Source organism: Equus przewalskii, unplaced genomic scaffold (assembly GCF_037783145.1).
Source record: "Equus przewalskii isolate Varuska unplaced genomic scaffold, EquPr2 ChrUn-6, whole genome shotgun sequence".
Lineage (NCBI taxonomy): Eukaryota > Metazoa > Chordata > Mammalia > Perissodactyla > Equidae > Equus > Equus przewalskii.
In genome coordinates this window covers 984,743-1,002,575 of record NW_027228754.1, presented here as the reverse complement: position 1 = coordinate 1,002,575, position 17,833 = coordinate 984,743, and the positions used below count along the sequence as shown (strand labels likewise).

General features: G+C 44.2%; 1 long non-coding RNA gene across 2 annotated transcripts; it reads right to left on the bottom strand.

The window, feature by feature from the left end:
- Positions 1–586: 586 nt before the first annotated feature.
- Positions 587–15,332, bottom strand: LOC139081692 (uncharacterized). Of its 2 annotated transcripts, none has more exons than XR_011536912.1 (9): positions 14,982–15,332; positions 14,755–14,903; positions 13,666–13,856; positions 13,519–13,577; positions 12,584–12,761; positions 11,793–11,912; positions 10,486–10,658; positions 10,260–10,404; positions 587–6,146 (listed from the first exon to the last, which is right to left on the bottom strand). It is a non-coding gene; the product is annotated as an uncharacterized lncRNA (long non-coding RNA). The 2 variants fall into 2 exon arrangements; XR_011536913.1 differs by having other exon boundaries at positions 5,953–6,070.
- Positions 15,333–17,833: the final 2,501 nt, after the last annotated feature.

Here is a 17,833-nt window from a genome sequence, read left to right as displayed (position 1 = left end):
TGCTATTTCTTGTCGTCATTCAGTTCACTCACGTTTGGAACAGATCAGGGATGCGGAGCAGTGTTGATGGATTGTTGCTGGACAGATCCCTTCGAGCTGTCGTCATGCTACTGACCTGCGGTTATATTCCTCTACCAGAATGTGGAATTTCAAAGTCACGGTTCAGGGATGGTGGATGACCCACAGTGTATGTGTGTGATGGGGTTCAGTGACAGAGAAGCTGAGGTTGACAAGAGAGGCACAGGCAGGCAGGGGAAAGTGGTGCCCTGAATGCCCTGCTCACTTTCTTGTCATCTCTTCCCACCTGGGTCTTGTGAAGAGGAGACCTGGGAGACCCCCTGTGGCATTGGTCTCTTCAGTTTAGCTGCTGCACTCGCCCGAGCTGAGGGCGCAATGGGTCTGGCCATGTACCACCGAGCTTTCATGTCAAGGTAAAGGACAGAGGACCGCATCAACCGCTTTGGAAGCTCATCTCCTCCCCACGCCACGCCATCCTTCAACGACACTGTGGAATGCTATTGGTGTGTCAGAGCCATGAAAAGCTTTAAAGAAATCTCTCTTTTGGTGTCAGTTGGATGTGACATTCTTTTCTTTATGTCTCAAAGTCTGTGGTCTAGTGGGCCCAACTGTCCTGAACTGGAATGGACTTGCCAACTTTCTGGTGTTTTGTTAGGTGGCTAGAATATTTATACGATTTTCTGACTTCAAACCTCACTGTTGAAGTTTGAATGAATAATGACAGGATTTACTTCGTAAAGTGAGAGACTCAGAGAAGATTGGTCTCATCGATGAGCAGAAAGAGTAAATTTCACTTCTACTCAAAGCACGCTAGAATTTGAAATTATGGCTCTCACTGTTGTCAAGGTGGAGTGCCTGGTGCCTGAGGTGTATGTCCCTAAGGCCTCATGTCTATGCTATAAAATGGATGAAGTTAAAATGCAGTCAGATGGGCCAGGTCCCCTTCCATTCTAGAGTCCTCCAACAGTTTCTCCCCTGCTTTAGCGACTTGATTGAAAGTATCCTTGTTGTTCTGCTCTATCCTGCTTTTGTCTTTTGCATAAAAGTTATACAGCTCCATGTTTCCTACCCCCAGGTCAATCATTATAATAAGCACCTGCATCCAAAGCAGTCCTGAGACAAAAGAAACAAAGCTGGAGGTATGGTACTCCCTGATTTCAAAATATACTACAAGCTCTATTAATCAAAACATTACGGGGCCAGCCCGTTGGCAGGTAGAGTGCTTTGAGCCTCACATGTGCCACTTCAGCGGCCCAGGGTTCGCCAGTTCGCATATAGGGTGTGGACCTACTCACTGCTTAACAAGTCATGCTGTGGCACCGGTCCTACAGAAAAGAAAATAGAGGAAGATGTGCACGGATGTCAGCTCAGGCCCAATCTTCCACAGCAAAAAGGTGAAGATTGGTAGCAGATGTTAGATGAGGACTAAACTTCCTCAAAAAAAAAAAAATCATGATACTGGAAAGAAAACAGACACAAAGATCAATGGAACTGAATGGAGAGCACAGAAATAAACCCTCACATCTATGGACAGCTAATCTTTGACAAAAGAGCCAAGAACGTACAGTGGGGAAAGGAACGTCTCTTCAATAAATGTTACTGGGAAATTGGACAGCCACATGCAAAAGAATGAAAGTAGACCATTATCTTACACGACACAGAAAATTAACTCAAAATGCATTAAGGACTGGAATGTAAGACCTGAAACCAGAAAATTAGAAGAAAACATAGGCAGTGCACTCTTTGACATTGGTCTTCACAGTATCCTTTGGATTATCATGTCTCCTCAGGCAAGGGAAACAGAAGAAAGAAGAAACAAATGGGTCTACGTCAAACAAGACTTCTTAACTCACGGTTGAGAACGACTTGATCAGCACTCCACAACAGCTGAGGGTCCGGAACTGCCAAAACAAGGTTCAAGATGACAGAGCTCAGAGCCACAGGCACCGCCTGTAACTCAGAGTCAGACAGGAGTGATGGAGAGAGGCCCCAGCGTGCCAGTTAACGGTCTGGCGTTGCAATAACAGAATTGGAAGGTGGAGGTGTCATGGAATCTTAGGAGCCCCTGCCTTCCAGTTGCCTAGGCCCTGCTGCTACCCCAGGCTGCCCGGCCTTTTCTGAAGGCCACTGCTGATGGGCATCACCCCAAAGCAGCTGTCTACTCTCGTGCTGACACTACCGACCTGTCTCTTTCCAGAAAATATCTAAGCATAGTTCTCAGTGCCCATTCCTGTGTGCATCTCAAAACAGAAAGAGAAACCAGTGTCCCAACAAAGTTTGTTTTCTGAAGCACCGTCACGAAGTCACCCCACTTTCTCTCTAAATGTAAACCGATCTTAAGGTTTTCCCATACGTGAAAGATGGCAAACTTTTAGACTCTCATGCTGCTATTCGCTGGGCTTTCTCCAGTTTTTTCTACATCCATTAAAAGGGACAAAAGCAGAGTGGAACACTAAGTGAATGAATAGTTCGTTAAAAAATTATTCTCTGTCCTGACTCACAATACTCCTCTTGCTGCATCCCTGTGTTGTGTCGACTTCTTGCCCCTCACTAGGGCAGCATGTTGGCTTATCTTCAAACTTAAGTCAGTGTGACATCTCTACCTCCTAAAATCCTTCTCTATGTGTGGGCCGCTTTTGTGGTTGTTACTTTTTAAATGTCCGTAAACACTATCTTTCCTACTTGTTGCTTCCGGATATCCACATATTATGAATTGTAACCCCACAAGAGCTCTTTTTCAGCTCTGAAAATGATCACAGTAGTTTGTGAGTGTATCCTGAATACATGTAGTGCCCATTTCTTTTGCAAACACTTGTCAACCTGATGCTATTTCTTGTCTTCATTCAGTTCACTCATGTTTGGAACAGAACAGGGATGCGGAGCAGGTTTTATGGATTATTGCTGGACAGATCCCTTCGAGCTGTCCTCATGCTACTGACCTGCCGTTATATTCCTCTACCAGAACGTGGAATTTCAAGGTCATGGTTCAGGGATGGTCGATCACCCACAGGGGACATGTGCAATGGGGTTCAGAGACAGAGAAGCTGAGGTTGAGAAGAGGAGGACAGGCAGGGAGGGAAAGTTGTACCCTGAACGCCCTCTTCACACTCTTGTCATCTGTTCCCACCTGGGTCTTGTGAAGATGAGACTTGGGAGACCCCCGGTAGCATTGGTCTCTTCAGTTTAGCTGCTCCAGTACTTCGATTTGAGGGTGCGATGCCTCTGCCCAAGTACCACTGAGCATTTATGTCAAGGTAAAGGACAGAGGACCGCATCAACCGCTTTTGAAGCTCATCTTCTTTCTACCCTACACCATCCTCCAACCACACTGTGGAAAGATTTGGTGTTTGAGATGCATGTAAAGCTTTAAAGAGATCTCTCTTTTGGTGTCAGTTGGACCCGACATTCTTTTCTTTACATCTCAAAGTCTGCGATCTAGTGGACCCAACTGTACTGAACTCGAATGGAGTTGGACTTGCTAACTTTCTGGTGTTTTGTTAGATGGCTAGTATATTTCTAAGATTTTCTTACTTAAATGCCACTGTTGAAGTTTAACGAGTAATAGGATTTATTTCATAAGGTGACAGACTCAGAGAAGACTGGACTCATCCATGTGCAAAATCTAATTTTCACTTCTATTCAAAGAAGGCCAGAATTTGAAATTAGGGCTCCCACCATTTTCAAGGTGGACTCTCACTTACCTCAGGATATCTTCCCAAGGGTTCATGTCTCTGCTATAAAATGGATGAAATTAAAATGAAATCAGATGGGCCAGGTCCTCTCCATTCTAGAGGGCTCCAACAGTTTCTCCCCTGCTTTAGAGACTTGACTGAAAATATCCTTGCTGTTCTGCTCTGCCCTGCTTTTGTCTTTTGCATAAAAGTGATACAGTTCAGTGTTTCCTACCCCCAAGTCAATCATTTTAAGATTCACCTGGAGCCAAAGCATCCTGAGTCAAAAGAACAAAGCCGGAGAGATCATATTCCCTGATTTCAAAATATACTACAAAGCTATATTAATCAAAACGTCATGATAGTGGCAGGAAAACAGACACACAGATCAATGGAACTGAATGGAGAGCACAGAAATAAACCTTCACATCTACGGACAGCTAATTTTCAGCAAAAGAGCGGAGACCATACAAAGGAGGGAAGGAAAGTCTCTTTGATAAACGGTCCCGGGGAAATTGCACAGCCGTATGCAAAAGAACAAACGTAGACCCTTATCTTACACCACACAGAGAAATGAACTCAAAATGCATTAAAGACTTGAATGGAAGACCTGGACCCATAAACTCCTAGAAGAAAGCAGAGGCAGTACACTCTTTGGCACTGGTCTTAGCAGTACCTTGCTGAATATTATATCTCCTCAGGCTAGGGAAACAAATGAAAAAGTAACCAAATGAGACTACACCAAACAGGAATTCTTAACTTACTGTTGAGGACAACTTGATCAATACCCCACAACACTTGAGAGTCTGTAACTGCCACAACAAGGTTGAAGATCTCAGAGCTCAGAGCCCCAAGCACCACCTGTAGCTCAGAGTCAGACAGGAGTGATGGAGAGAGGACTCAGTGCGCCAGTTAACGGTCTGGTGTTGCAATAACACAATTGGAAGGTGGGGGTGTCATGGAATCTGAGGAGCCCCTGCCTTCCAGTTGCCTAGGCCGTGCTGATACCCAAGGCTGCCTGGTCTCTTCCAAAGGCCACCACTGTTGGGGACCACCTTTCAGCCACCACTCCCAATAGCTGTCTGCCCTTCTGCTGATAGTGACCTGTTTCCAAAAAATATCGAAGCATAATTCTCACCGTTCTTTCTTATGTGTGTGTCTAAAAACACCGAGACAAAACTGTCCCCCTTTTATTTCTTGGGAATATTAAGCATGGCAAGGGATACCATCAACACAATGAAAAGACCATTACCAACTGGGAGAAGATATTTGCCAATCATAAATCAGATAAGGGGCTAATATGCAAAGTATAGAAAGAACTTATACAACTCAACAACAACAAAACAAACAGGAAAAACCCAATTAAAACATGTGCGGAGGATCTTAACAGATAGTTTTCCAAACAAGGTATTCAGGTGGCCAATAGGCACCTGAGAAGACGTTCTACAGCACTAATTCCTAGGGAAACGCAAATCAAAACCGTAATGAGATATCACCTCATGCTTGTCAGAATGGCTATCACGAAAAAGAAAATAAGTGTTGGAGAGGATGTAGAGAAAAGGGAACCCTCATATGTTACTGGTGGGAATGTAAACTGGGGCAGCCACTAGAGAAAACAGCATGGAGATCTCTCAGAAAACGAAAAACAGAACTACCATATAATCCAGGTAGTCCACTTCTGTGTATTTATCCAAAGAACACAAACTCACTGATTCCAAAAGATTTATGCACCCCTATTTTCATGGGAGCATTATTCATAACAGCTGAGACTTGCAAGCAACCTAAGTGACCATCAACAGATGAATGGATAAAGACGATGTGATACACACACACACACACACACACACACACATACCATGGAGTACTACTCAGCCATAAAAAGAGGGAATCTTGCCATTTTTGACAACGTGGAGGGAACTTGAGAGTATTATGCTAAGCGAAATAAGTCTGACGGAGAAAGTCAAATGCCATAGGATTTCACTCATACATGGAAGATAAAACAACAACAACAACAAATAAACATATAAACACAGAGAATAAATTGCTGTTTCCCAGAGGCGAAGGGGGGAGGGGAGAGGGCAAAGGGGTAAAGGGGCACATATGCTGGGTGACTGATGACAACTAGACTTCTGGTGGTGAATCTGATGGAGTCGATACAGAAGTTGAAATATAATGATGTACACTAAAATTGATATAATGTTATAAACCAGTATTACTGCAATAAAAATTAATTTAACAGAAAAAGGAAATATATGTCAAGCAGAGATGGAATACCTGTTGCGAGAAATTAGAGGTCCTCTGCCGAGGCATACCCTTGCAGCGTCTAAATTTCTGCCATTAAAAATTCACCTCTTCGGATCAAAACATCCCACAGGAATACCCTGTTAAAATGTTAAGCTTTCCTGGAATATTAATTCTATCAGCATCATAGGCTCACAACAAGTGGTAAGAAGATCACTGAAAAACCAAGAAGAATGGATTTGACTGAAGACTTATAACAATATTACAAAGATGAATGTTCCTGGCTGTACTCCTACCAATTTCTTAAGAACCCTAACTCTCTTCAAATTCCTTTGAAATAGCTCTGGGAATTCCCCAAGGGGACTGAAATCTGCATTCCAGAAACGTCTCTGGTCACCAAGGTGCACCTGCCATTTGGTCATCTGGTAGCTGCAGATAACCAAAGGGGCAACTATGCTCTGAGGCCACCAAGGACTCTATGATGAAGATCTCTGCCATCTCCGGTGCCAGCTCTCCTGCCAGTGCCTTCCACTCTGTGGCTGCTGAGGCCCGACGTGGAAGGAATTCCTGTCTCTCCCAGGAAGCCATCTTTCCTCTCAGCCCAAACTCTAGCCCACCGTTGCTTCTTATGTCTGGAGCCTTCCTGTATCGACATTTTACCACTTTCCTCACTATTTCATTAGAACTCCTGTGTATCAGAGTTCTGAGTTGAAACATTTGATTTTCATAGATGACTCCATGGTCAAATGCAAAAACAACTTCAACAACCTTGCATTTAGTTTTATTGGGTTTGGGGAATTAAACCTATTTAAATTTAAAAAAAAAAAAAAAGCATCACCTGGGAGAGTTAGTACAAATACAAGTCCAGAGTCTTCATCTGTAGTGACTCTGATTCAGTGGGCTGAGGGGGCCTGGAATCTATTGTTAAAGTTGCTCAGACGTACAGTCAGGTTGAGGACCTACTGATAGCATCGACCTTCCTCACAGTTTTGGGGATGAGCATTTCACGTACATACTACTTCTAATCCTCACGATCGATCTGTGAGGAGAGCGTGGCCTTTCCCTGGTTTGCGGATGAAGAAACCAAGACACAGAGAGGGTCTGAGACTAGCCCAAAGTGCCCTCGCTCTAAGTGCTGGAGCCAGGTGTCAGGTAGAGTGCCCCTCCACCCCAAACCCCCTCCCACATTTTCCAGTTCACTCTGTGTCAGGTCTTTCCACGTACATGCTTCCTGCCTATACCTCATTTCTACCAAAAACTTCCTGATTTTAATGTTTCCATCCGATATGTTTCCATCTGACATATTTCACAACAGGCTAACAGCATCCTATCCTGGCCACTGACTATTAACTTGGGACACGTTGCTAATGAAAATACAGGACGTGGGAATGTGCAAAGACACATTGCTTTACGATGATGATGTAATTTTCAGGCTATAAAATTCTCCGTTTTGTGGACAATTCAGTGACTTTTGGTCTATTTACAAGGTTGTGACACCATCACCACCATCTCGTTCTGGAGTATTTTCTTTACCTCACAAAAGAAACCCCGTCCCTATTGGCAGTCACTCCCTATTCCTCACCTTCTTCCAGCCCTTGGCAATTGCTAATCTACTTTCTCCCCATAGGGATTTGCCTACTCTGGACATCTATTCTCAATGGAATCATAAAACACGTTGCCTTTGGTGTCTGGCTTCTTCACTTGCCATAATGTTGCCAAGGTTCATCCACATTTTGGCAGGTATCTGTACTTTATTCTTTCTATCCTTGAATAAGACTTCATTTTATGACTATACTCCATTTTGTGCGTTCTTCAGCTGAGGGCATTTGGGTTGTTTCCACTTTTACTACTATGAGTAATGCTGCTGTGAATATTCATGTGCAAGTTTGTTTGTGACCATGGGTTTTCAATTCTCTTGCTATGTACCCAGGAGTAGAATTGCTACATCTATGTCCACGCTGTATGTAACTTTGAGGAACTGACATGCCGTTTTCCAAAGCGTTTGCGCCTTTTTACATTTCCACTAGCAATGCATGAGGATTTCAATTTCTCCACATCCTCCTCCACACTTGTGGTTGCCCATCTTTTAATTACAGCCACACTAGTGGGTGTGAAGTGGTATCTCATTGTGGATTTCAGTTCTGTTTTCTTCATGATCAATGATAAACATCTTTTCATGAGCTTCTTGGCCATTTGTACATCGTCTATGGAGAAATGTCCATTCAAATCCTTTTCCCATTGATAAATTGGATTGTCTTTTTATTATTGACTTGTAAGAGTCAATACTAGACACATGTCAGATATCTGTTTTGCAACGGTTTTTTTCTGATTCTGTGCGTTGTCTTTTCACTTCCTTATTAGCATCCTTTGAAGCACAAAAGATTTCAATTTTGATGAAGTCCAATTTATCTATTTATTCATTGACTGTTCTTGCTTTAGCTGTCACGTCTAAGATATCATTATCTAATCAAAGATTACGAAGATTTACACCTATGCTTTCTTCGCCACATTGCTTTGAATAAGAACTTTCCTGGGTTAGGGTACAGGGATATTTTTGAATTTTGAGTCCTATAAATTGATATGGATCCCTCCTGACCGATATTCACAGGTCTGCCAGTCACTTCAAAGGAACATCCCTGTGCCGTTGCAGAGATCTGGGAAATCGTATTTATGACTATCCTGGCTTTGACTCAGGTGAGAGTCCTGGTCATGTGCTTCAGTTTCTCCTTGACCTCTCCTGGTTTCAAAATTTGTTCAATATCTTTGGAGTTGAAGAACTGATGGAGTGTCTTTCTGAGGAACACTCAAGGGTCCAGGTTATTCTGAACCTAGTGGACTTCCTCATTCCGCTCCAGACAGAGAAGACTGTGGGGGTTGGATAGGGTCTAGACTTCCATCTCTGGTCTTAGAGAGAAACTAGCCTTGCTTCCGGGTTTGGGGATGGCTGTTCAAAAGACTCTTGCCCCCCTCTAATTCTTTGTACTCTATACATGACTTCTTTCTAGAAATGGTGGGAAAATACTGATTTTAGAACATCTTGTCTGTTCTCTGCCAATTGCTTTCTGTCTACACATTTAAAGTGGGTAAAGGAGGACTCAGAGACAAATTTGTTCTTAGCGTCTATTATTGTTCAAGTGACCGTATTTAATCCTATGCACTGTCTTATTAGCCAGGTTTTATCCTTTAACCTTTTGAGGAAAAAAGCTCAAAAAGGTTAAAAAATACTCCAAGGTCACAGTCTAGGGAGGAGAGGAGTGAGCGTTAGAAACCAGTTTCGTTTGACCTTCAAATTTTCATCCACGGTGAGTGTCTTGGTGTTATGTCTAAGATTTCTTTGCTTATTCCTTGTTCATGAGAATATGTCCATTTTTCCTCCAAAACCTTTATCATTTTAACTTTCACATCTCCAATTCACTCAGTGTGTGGTAGAAGGTAGTTGTGAATATTAATTTATTTCTAAATAAATACTCATTCATTCTAGAGCTTTTTACCAAAAACGTCTTTCATTATCCCAGTGAAGTGTCTTGGTGACTTTATTTTAAAAAATCAAATAATTGTATACGTGGGAGTCAATTTCTTACACTCTGCTCTTTCACATGATACATTTGTGTGGCGTCTACTTCCACCGATACTATAGTGTGTTAATTACTGTAGCTTTAAAGTGAGTTTTGAAATCTAGTAGAGTGTGTCCTCTAATTCTTTTGAAATCTAGTAAAGTGTGTCTCCAGTTAATTCTTCTTCAAGGCTGTCTTGGCTGTTACAGGTACTTTGATTTCCATATACATTTTAGAAATAGCTGGTAAATCCCCTCCCAATGCCTGCTACAATATTAACTGGAACAATCTTGATGTGACATTCTTACAATATGGAATCTTCCAATCTATGAAATTGATATATATTTTTCTCTTTATCTAGTGTTCTTTAATTTCTCTCAGAAACAGTTTTCAGGGATCTTCACTATATGTGTTCTTAGGCATTTAATGACTGTGAATGTGTGAATGTTAATCTCTATTGTGTTTTATTGAATTTCATTTTCTAAATACTCAGTGCTAATGTGGAGAAATACAGTACATTGCTATATGAATGCCATTGAGGTACAACTTAGGTACAATAGACCGCACCACTTTAAAGTACACAATTCGGTGCATTTCAGCAGCCGTAAACACTAATGAAACTACTGCCCCAATCGAGGTGCAGGGCATTTCCATGATCTCACAGCATTCCTTTGTCCCTTTGCAGTCCGTCACCCCCTCAACCCTCAGCTCCAGGCAACCACTGTCCTTACAGATGGCTTGGCACTTTAACGACTTTATGCAAATGGAACCATACCTGTATTCTTTCATGTCTGCGTTCCTTCATGTAGCATAATGACTTTAAAATCCATCCATTTGTATGGTAACGAATGGAAACCTTTTGGTGGTGAACACGATGTAGTATATACAGAAGTCAAGTTATAATGATGTATACCTGAAATCTATAAAATGTGACAAAACCAAAGTTACGTCAAGAAAAAATGAAAAATAAGAAATAATAAGAAAAGGACGGATTAACTTGCCTCTTTATTTCTCCAGCTGGCCAGGACACAGTCAGTAGCTGTGACACCAGCTGTTTCCTCTGGAGACTTTGGCAGTGTTGAGGGCTTGGAGCCAACATGGAGTCCAAGCATTGGTTCGGAGAGGCTGCAATCTGGCTGAGGTTCAGGGTCGTGGGTCAGGACAGGTCATCCAGCTGTCGGAAAAAGCAGAAGGGGGTCCAGGAAAACCACTGAGGTCATCTCTGGGTAGCACTGGCCACTTCCTCCAAGGAATCCACCACCACTACACTTCTCATGACTTCCTGGTACTAGACCGAGAGCTCCGGGAAGTTGGGATAATTTTGATTCATCTCTGCGTTCATGACCCCTAGCACCGAGTCAAGCACTCGAGGAGGCTCTCAGCAACATTTGTGCAACGGATTGAACAAAAGCGGCTGCAAGTCATCAATCATCTCAACAACACTCCTGTCCCCGATGTCCTGTCAGGGATGCTCTGCTTTCTCCCAAGATGGAGCAAATCACCTTGCTTAGGATGGGGTCTGCCCTACACTCTCCATGTCTGAGGACACTCACCTGTGGTGAGCTCTGATGAAGAACGGATTGTCCTGAGGGATTCCTGACAATGGTTCACTCTGTCATTAGGAAGAGATGGCCTTGGCCTACCCTCCCATCATCTGGGCTGCCGCAACTCCCCAGTTGAGGAGACCTAGCATTTGGTTGAAACCATCTGTTCGTGTTCTTCCTCTCACTGCTTTGATTTCCTTAGGGAAATATTACCAATAGGCGAACTCCCAGTCCTTATCACAGCATAAGGAAAATGAGGCACTCAACAAATATTTAAGAGATATTGTGGCTAAAGCTTTATTCAACTATAAATGCAAAAGAATATTACTATCACTGCTTCAGATGCAAGGGTCCCATTATCCTGGCCCCTCCTGACTCGAGGGCACAACTGCTTAAGGTAAGAATGAACATCTCCAACCCTTCTCCAAACACCATTTATCCCTCTAAGCCCACATTTACTTGGAGGGCGTCCACTGTGAGGGCAGCACTGAGGTCAAGGCTGGGGGGTCTGGCGAAGAGACTCGGGGGTGCCACCCTCCTCCTCTTGGAATTGGTGCTCCCCAGCAGGAGAAACCAAACCTGATCCATCCTTGGGTCTCCCTGGCTGTTGCACAGGTTCCCTGTGGAGTAAGTTACTCTCCCAGTCCTCACTGCTCAGCTTAGGTTGCTCCTTGAGGAGTGGAGGATGCTGTACTCATTCCTCAGTGTCCCTTGATTCCTCTGAACTCAACTTGTCCTTATTCTCACCTCCTTTGCCAACGCACCTCCTCCACCAGCACCTTAATCTTCTTTGGGTTATCATCATCCTCCAAGCCTGCTGACTTTCTTTCTTCCATCTGCTCCCTCAATTCTGTGTTTTCAAGATGTGGTCTCAGCTCAGGCTCCTACAGGAGACACACAGAGAAGGGACCAAGGCCAGGTCTCACCCGCAGTTCCCAGGGCACATTCCACATGCATCTCAGTCTCCCACGCAGAGAAAACTGAACAGGAAGGGACATTGGAGAATTTGACTAACAACCTTATCTTACCGATGGGGAAAGTGAGGCCCGGAGGGAATAGGAGATTTTCCCACACTCCCTCAACCCTTGACAACAGCAGAGCCCCCACGTAAGCCTTGGCCACAAGCTTCCCGTCCAGAGTGCCTGCCACACCCTCCAGGAACCCACGGCTGAATTTCAGGAGCCAATGGATCAAACAATGAGGATTTCCACTGTTCAAACAAAAACGGCTGAAGAACCTTTCCAGGGACAAATCTTTTACCACAGTTCTTTAGTCCTATTATTAATATTCAGTCAGTTTTCACATCTGGCTGACACCATGGGACCAGGGAACACAGAAATATTAAATAAAATTTATCACAGCCAAAATTAAAATCTATTTATATGATTATCTGTAAAATGTCTGGCTCTCGTGCCGGAAGCTCATCTTCCAGAGAGCGGGCACTCTGTCCACCCGTTCGCCCCATCTCCCCAGTGCCTCCACAAGGGCCTGACAGAGAAGCCATTCAGTAAATATTTATCAAATGGGTAAATAACAGTTTCCAAGAATAACTAACCCTCCCTGATGCCTTCGACTCCAATCACATTTCCACTCAAATCCTATTCCAGGTGTGAGCGGAAGCAATAAAGGCACAGCCTGAGGAAAGGCAGCGGAAGATTCAAACACCAGCTCCACCGTGGACCACACATACTTCAGTGGATGATTTCATTGCCTGCTTTGAGCACGTCTATCCCCTGTACAATAGAGAAGAATGTATAATGTAAAGTACAGAAGCTGCATTGACCACTACAGTATTGGATGATTGAACGTGATATCAAGCAGCAGACAGGGCTCTAACCCCTGGGCACCAGCTGCAGAGCTAAAGAACCCCTACGTCAGAGTCAACGCGGTGCTTGTTCAAAACTTATGGGGACAAGGCCCAAGAAACTACATTTCAGACCAAAATTCCAAGGAGATTCTCATACAAGGAAAAAGCCTCACCATTTAAAAATTTTAAAAAGCCTAGGATGGAGACTCTGAGACTCCCATTGGTAAGAAGAATGACTCAGCTTTGAGCACAGCAAGTCCCTTGTCCAAGGTCACCTTTCAATGGGAAACGTCCCCGTGTCCAGGAAGAGTTCCTAAGTGATGTGGGACGCAAAGAGGACTCTGCTTCCCAGTCTGGACTTTTAGCGTCTCCCTTGTCCTTTGATTTTCTCCTCTGCTCTGATCACTGGGGGATGTCAGCCCTCATAGGGGTCATTTCTTGATGAAGACCTCTGTTATTTTAGCCTCCTCTTGGAGAAACATATGGCAGAGGTCAATTCTGGGGCTCCACAGAGCTAGGCTTTCTCCTAAGCCACCTTGGTGAGCTGAAAGATGCCGTGACTGCTAGAAATCATATTAATAAAGAGGGACAGGGATAAACAGCGGATGATGAGGGCAGCCTCTCAGGTGACATAGAACCACAACATGATCAATATCAGACCTACTCAGGTGGGGAGGACATACCGACCAATTCTGTCAGCAGAGAGCGCAGCCACATCATTCTAGAATTCTGATCCACAGAACTGTGAGACAACAAATGTGTGAAGTTTCACACCACTGTTTTTGTAATCTGTTAATATGCATCAATAAGGAACTAATTCAGATACTTACCTCTACTCTCCTGACTTTTCAATTTTCAGAAACATGTATGCTAATCCCTATAAAGCAAAAAAATCAAAGACCACAGTAGAAATGGTGTGCTCACTTCAGGTGACTATTCCCAAGCCCTTGTAATGGGAACACACTATGAAGGGTATTTCAGGTACTGGACGAACGTCTCTTTCACGTTACCAAGCAGACCTCTAAAAGAATAAAGAGGGTACAACACTTAACTCCACGGAACATTGTCTACGAATCCATCAGCTGTCTCTGTTTCCTACTGCAGATTATGTTTAGCTCCTTGTTCTCCTGAACTCACCAGACAAGGTGTTATAGCAAATGCCAGTTACCAGCACGGGCGAACCAATTCAAGGAGAGCAAGAGAGCCGCCGCTAGAGTAAGTTCCCCAGACAAAGTCCTTTGAATGCAATCTCCCCACTTATTTGGACTGGGAATACAGAAAAGATCTATCTTTTAAAGTCTCATTCTAATGAAAATTCAAACGTCTCTGTTTACCAATTTGTATTTTTCTCAAGCCCCATCGTGGAAACCTCACTTTTCAGAATGACTGAGTTCCCAATTGCTCGAGCCTGACCTCTCTGTCAAGGGAAGTTAGGTAAGCCCAACCTCAAACCTCTCCTGTGAACCAGCCCCTCACCCTCAAAATCCAGAACAGCGTGTGAACCCACAGGCAGTAGCATCCAACAAGTAAGAGGGATATGTTTGCACTGCTCTTGGCCCAGATCATCTGAGAGAACACAGCAGTCAGAAAACAGAAGAGCATAGAGAAAAATCCTATTGATTTCAGCTTTTCCAGGATGTCAGATAAGTTATGCCAATGAGTGTACTTACTGGGTAAATCTCTCAATAAGGGGTTAATTGTTGGCAAAAATAAGTGATAGGTGTTGGCAAAAATAAATGCTATCCAGTGTTGGCAAGAGGGTGGAGACAAGAATATTCTCCTAAATGATTCGGAATACGAATTGGTAAAGCTTCGCTGCAAGGCCATAGGGCAGGAATAAACAAAAATTAGGTACGTACAAACATATTTCTAAACTGAGCAATTCTCTTTCCAGGAGTATATACTAGAGAAACACTTACACAGGCGGTGATGGAGATGTATAAATACAGATCTACACACGTCCACTGCAGCACTGTTTGTAAAAATAGACACTGGAACCAATTTCATGTTCCTCAGTTGGAGAACCTTGACTCGTCACGCTCCATCCGCACCCTGAAAGGGCCCGCAGCTGTTCAAAAGAACAAGGCAGATCAAAGAAATGCTGATAGGGATGGAAGGTAAGAGCTACTATGTGCTGAGTACTCACTATGTGCCAGGCTCTGGGCTCCATGCTTCACCCGCACGTCTCATGTAAACCTAGGACAAACCATGCAGGAAGAACTCCTATCCGACACATGTTAAAAGGAGAAATTGAGCCACAGACAAGTCAAGAAACTTCGTCAAAGTCACACTGTTACCCAGCCAGGTTTGCCCCTACAGCTTGTGAGACTGGAGTGTTCTGCCTTCTTCTCTATTTTAGGGATTTCCAGTGAGATAGAAAATACCAGCTTCTGCTGCTCAGCTGCACTGCTCTGACACACAGCCTGACTGTTTAGTTCTCCTGTCGGAAATCACCTCAGACGTAGAACATAAGCCTCACACAAGATTACTCCGAAATCTAGATAAAAACGAGACAAAACAATGCTACCTCATAATTCTGTCCAGGCACAGACAAAGGCAAGGTCACTGTGCAATCTACAACATCCCAAATATCCTCCTCTTTCCATAGGAAATGACTGTTACCTCTTTACTCCAATCATAGAACTGCCCGTGCGGACCACACTATTCACTAGGGGGCACACTCTGCTTCCTCCCATCCTCCCCAAATCACCCAACCGAAGCCCAAGTCCTTTCATAGGTTAGACCACGGGGTGTGTTTTTTCTGGCTGCAAGGAATAAAAAATGCAACTTGTCCAATAAGACGTGTGTTCCCGATGATTTAACTTAAGGGTATTGACATCAGGTTTCCAGAAACGAGCAGCTGTAAAAACCCAGGCTCGGGAAGAAAGATTATTCACACAGTCTCTAAGAAACATAGGCTCTGGAACTCCAAAACTTGCTTTTACCCCTAAAACAAAATTCTTTCTACCAAAACCCTTCAGTAACTAACATGAACCTTGCAAGTTCAAGCAGGATTTTTCCACGTCTGATTTAAAGTACGGAGATTGAGGATAAGGTTGAGAGACAAGCTAGTTAAGAGACAATGTGCAGCCCAAGCATATCTGAAAAGAACCTGGAATCGGTCAAAACCCAGTATGACCAACTGGGCTTGAACCACCAACCCTTCAGTTAACAGATGAAGGAGCTCATGGATTACCCAGCTGAAGGCAGGCACTGATCCTCTCGACAACGTCTCTCTAGCCCCAAGCTTCCTCAGCCAGGGCTCTTCTGCCTTGGCACACTTGGCCAGCTCCAGAGAAAGAGCCCAAGAATCCTGTGGACATATCTGTAGCTACCATAACGTGATATCATAAGAATTGGAATTCTTTGTTGGTGACAAAGTTACAGTACTCTCATGTACCCACATTCAAAAGGAAGTGATTTCACTCATATGTGGGAGATAAACTAACAAACTCATGGATACAGAGAACAGACTCTTGGTTACCAGAGGGGAAGAGGATGGAGAGAGGGCGAAAAGGGTAAAGGGGCACGTGTGTATGGTAACGGACGGCGACTAGGCTTTCGGTGGTGAACACGATGTAGTCTATACAGAAGTCAAAATATAATGATGTACACCTGGAATTTACATGATGTTATAAACTAATGTTACCACAATAAAGCAATTAATTAAATTGTGTTAATTTCTTAAAGAGATTAGTCAAAATAAAGATGTCATTATCCCACCCAGTTTAAATAGTGTTTTAGAATGTTTTTCTCTGGATCCTGTAGCAAAGGCCTTTACCTGGTTTTGGTGCCCAGCAGCCGAGGCCAAAGGCATGGAGGACTTGGCATGCTCTGTGGGGTCTCCTGCCACAAAGGTGTGTGGCCCTTCCCTCCCTGCCTCTTCCCACTAAACTGTGGGATGCTGCTCCCAATTCCTTCTCCGTGGTGAGCTTGTGACTGTGCTAACAGCTCTTTGTTCCTGGAAATCCTGTTCCTCAAACCTGGACTTACCAGACCCGCCTTTGGCGAGTAGCTTTCTTCCCCTTTTAGTCCCTTAAAATTTTTGCTCTGATCTCTAGCATACGTCCTCGGCATGATCCTGCAAATCTTTGTTGTTGTTGTTCTTACGCTACTATTGTGCTTTTCATTTTCAAGAGCTCGACCCCGTTTTCAAAGTTTCTCTCTGGATGAAGAGAAAACAACGGACACGAGGCCTTACCTTTCACAGGCAGCCTAAACCTGGAGGGTGAGGACGTCACTTCCTGTTATGTCTGCTGACCGCCATTGGCTGGGAGGGTAGAGTGGGCGGGGACGTTGTGCGCAGGGGGCGGGGCATGGGCCGGAAGGAAAGTAACGCCGGCGCTGTCCTGCGTGGGGCGTGTCTCATGTGGATGACGCGGCTCCGGGGCCAGCTGTTTAGACGTCCGTTACTCCTGCTCTAGGAGACTTCCTGAGCCACTGGGACCGAGTCAAGGACTGTTGCATGAATTTGAGTGCAAGTTCTGTGTAGAGGAGGTCTGGGGGGCTACAGGGGGCAGGGCGGTGGGGGTGGTTCTAGAGAAGGTGAGTGGACGGCGTAAGGAATATAAGGGTATGCCAGGCGGGAGAAGGCAAGTTTTCAAATTCCCCAGATATCCCCCAAATGGCTGTGCTTCCTCAGGGTAAGCTGGTTCGATTATCCCTCATATTTTCTTCTCTCTGCCATTTTCCTGACTCTACCAAATGGACTTTGTAATATGTGGTGGGGAGTTACGGTGTATGGGTTTTATTCTATTTGGGAGTCCAGGAGAGCTGCCTTGATCCCGAGCTTCTAGCTCCGTTTTCTACTTTTTGGTTCTTCCCCATCTGTTCTTCCTTCCTTTCAAATTTACCACTCTAGCTCTTCCGCTGACTCCCTGCTGTGGACAGTGAGGTTCTCTCCTGTATGTCGCGCGAAGCCTACCACAGACTTGAAAGGAGGAACAGCCTTGGCCAGGTCCATTGTCTCCACTGTCTGCTGCTTTGCTACTGTTGGCG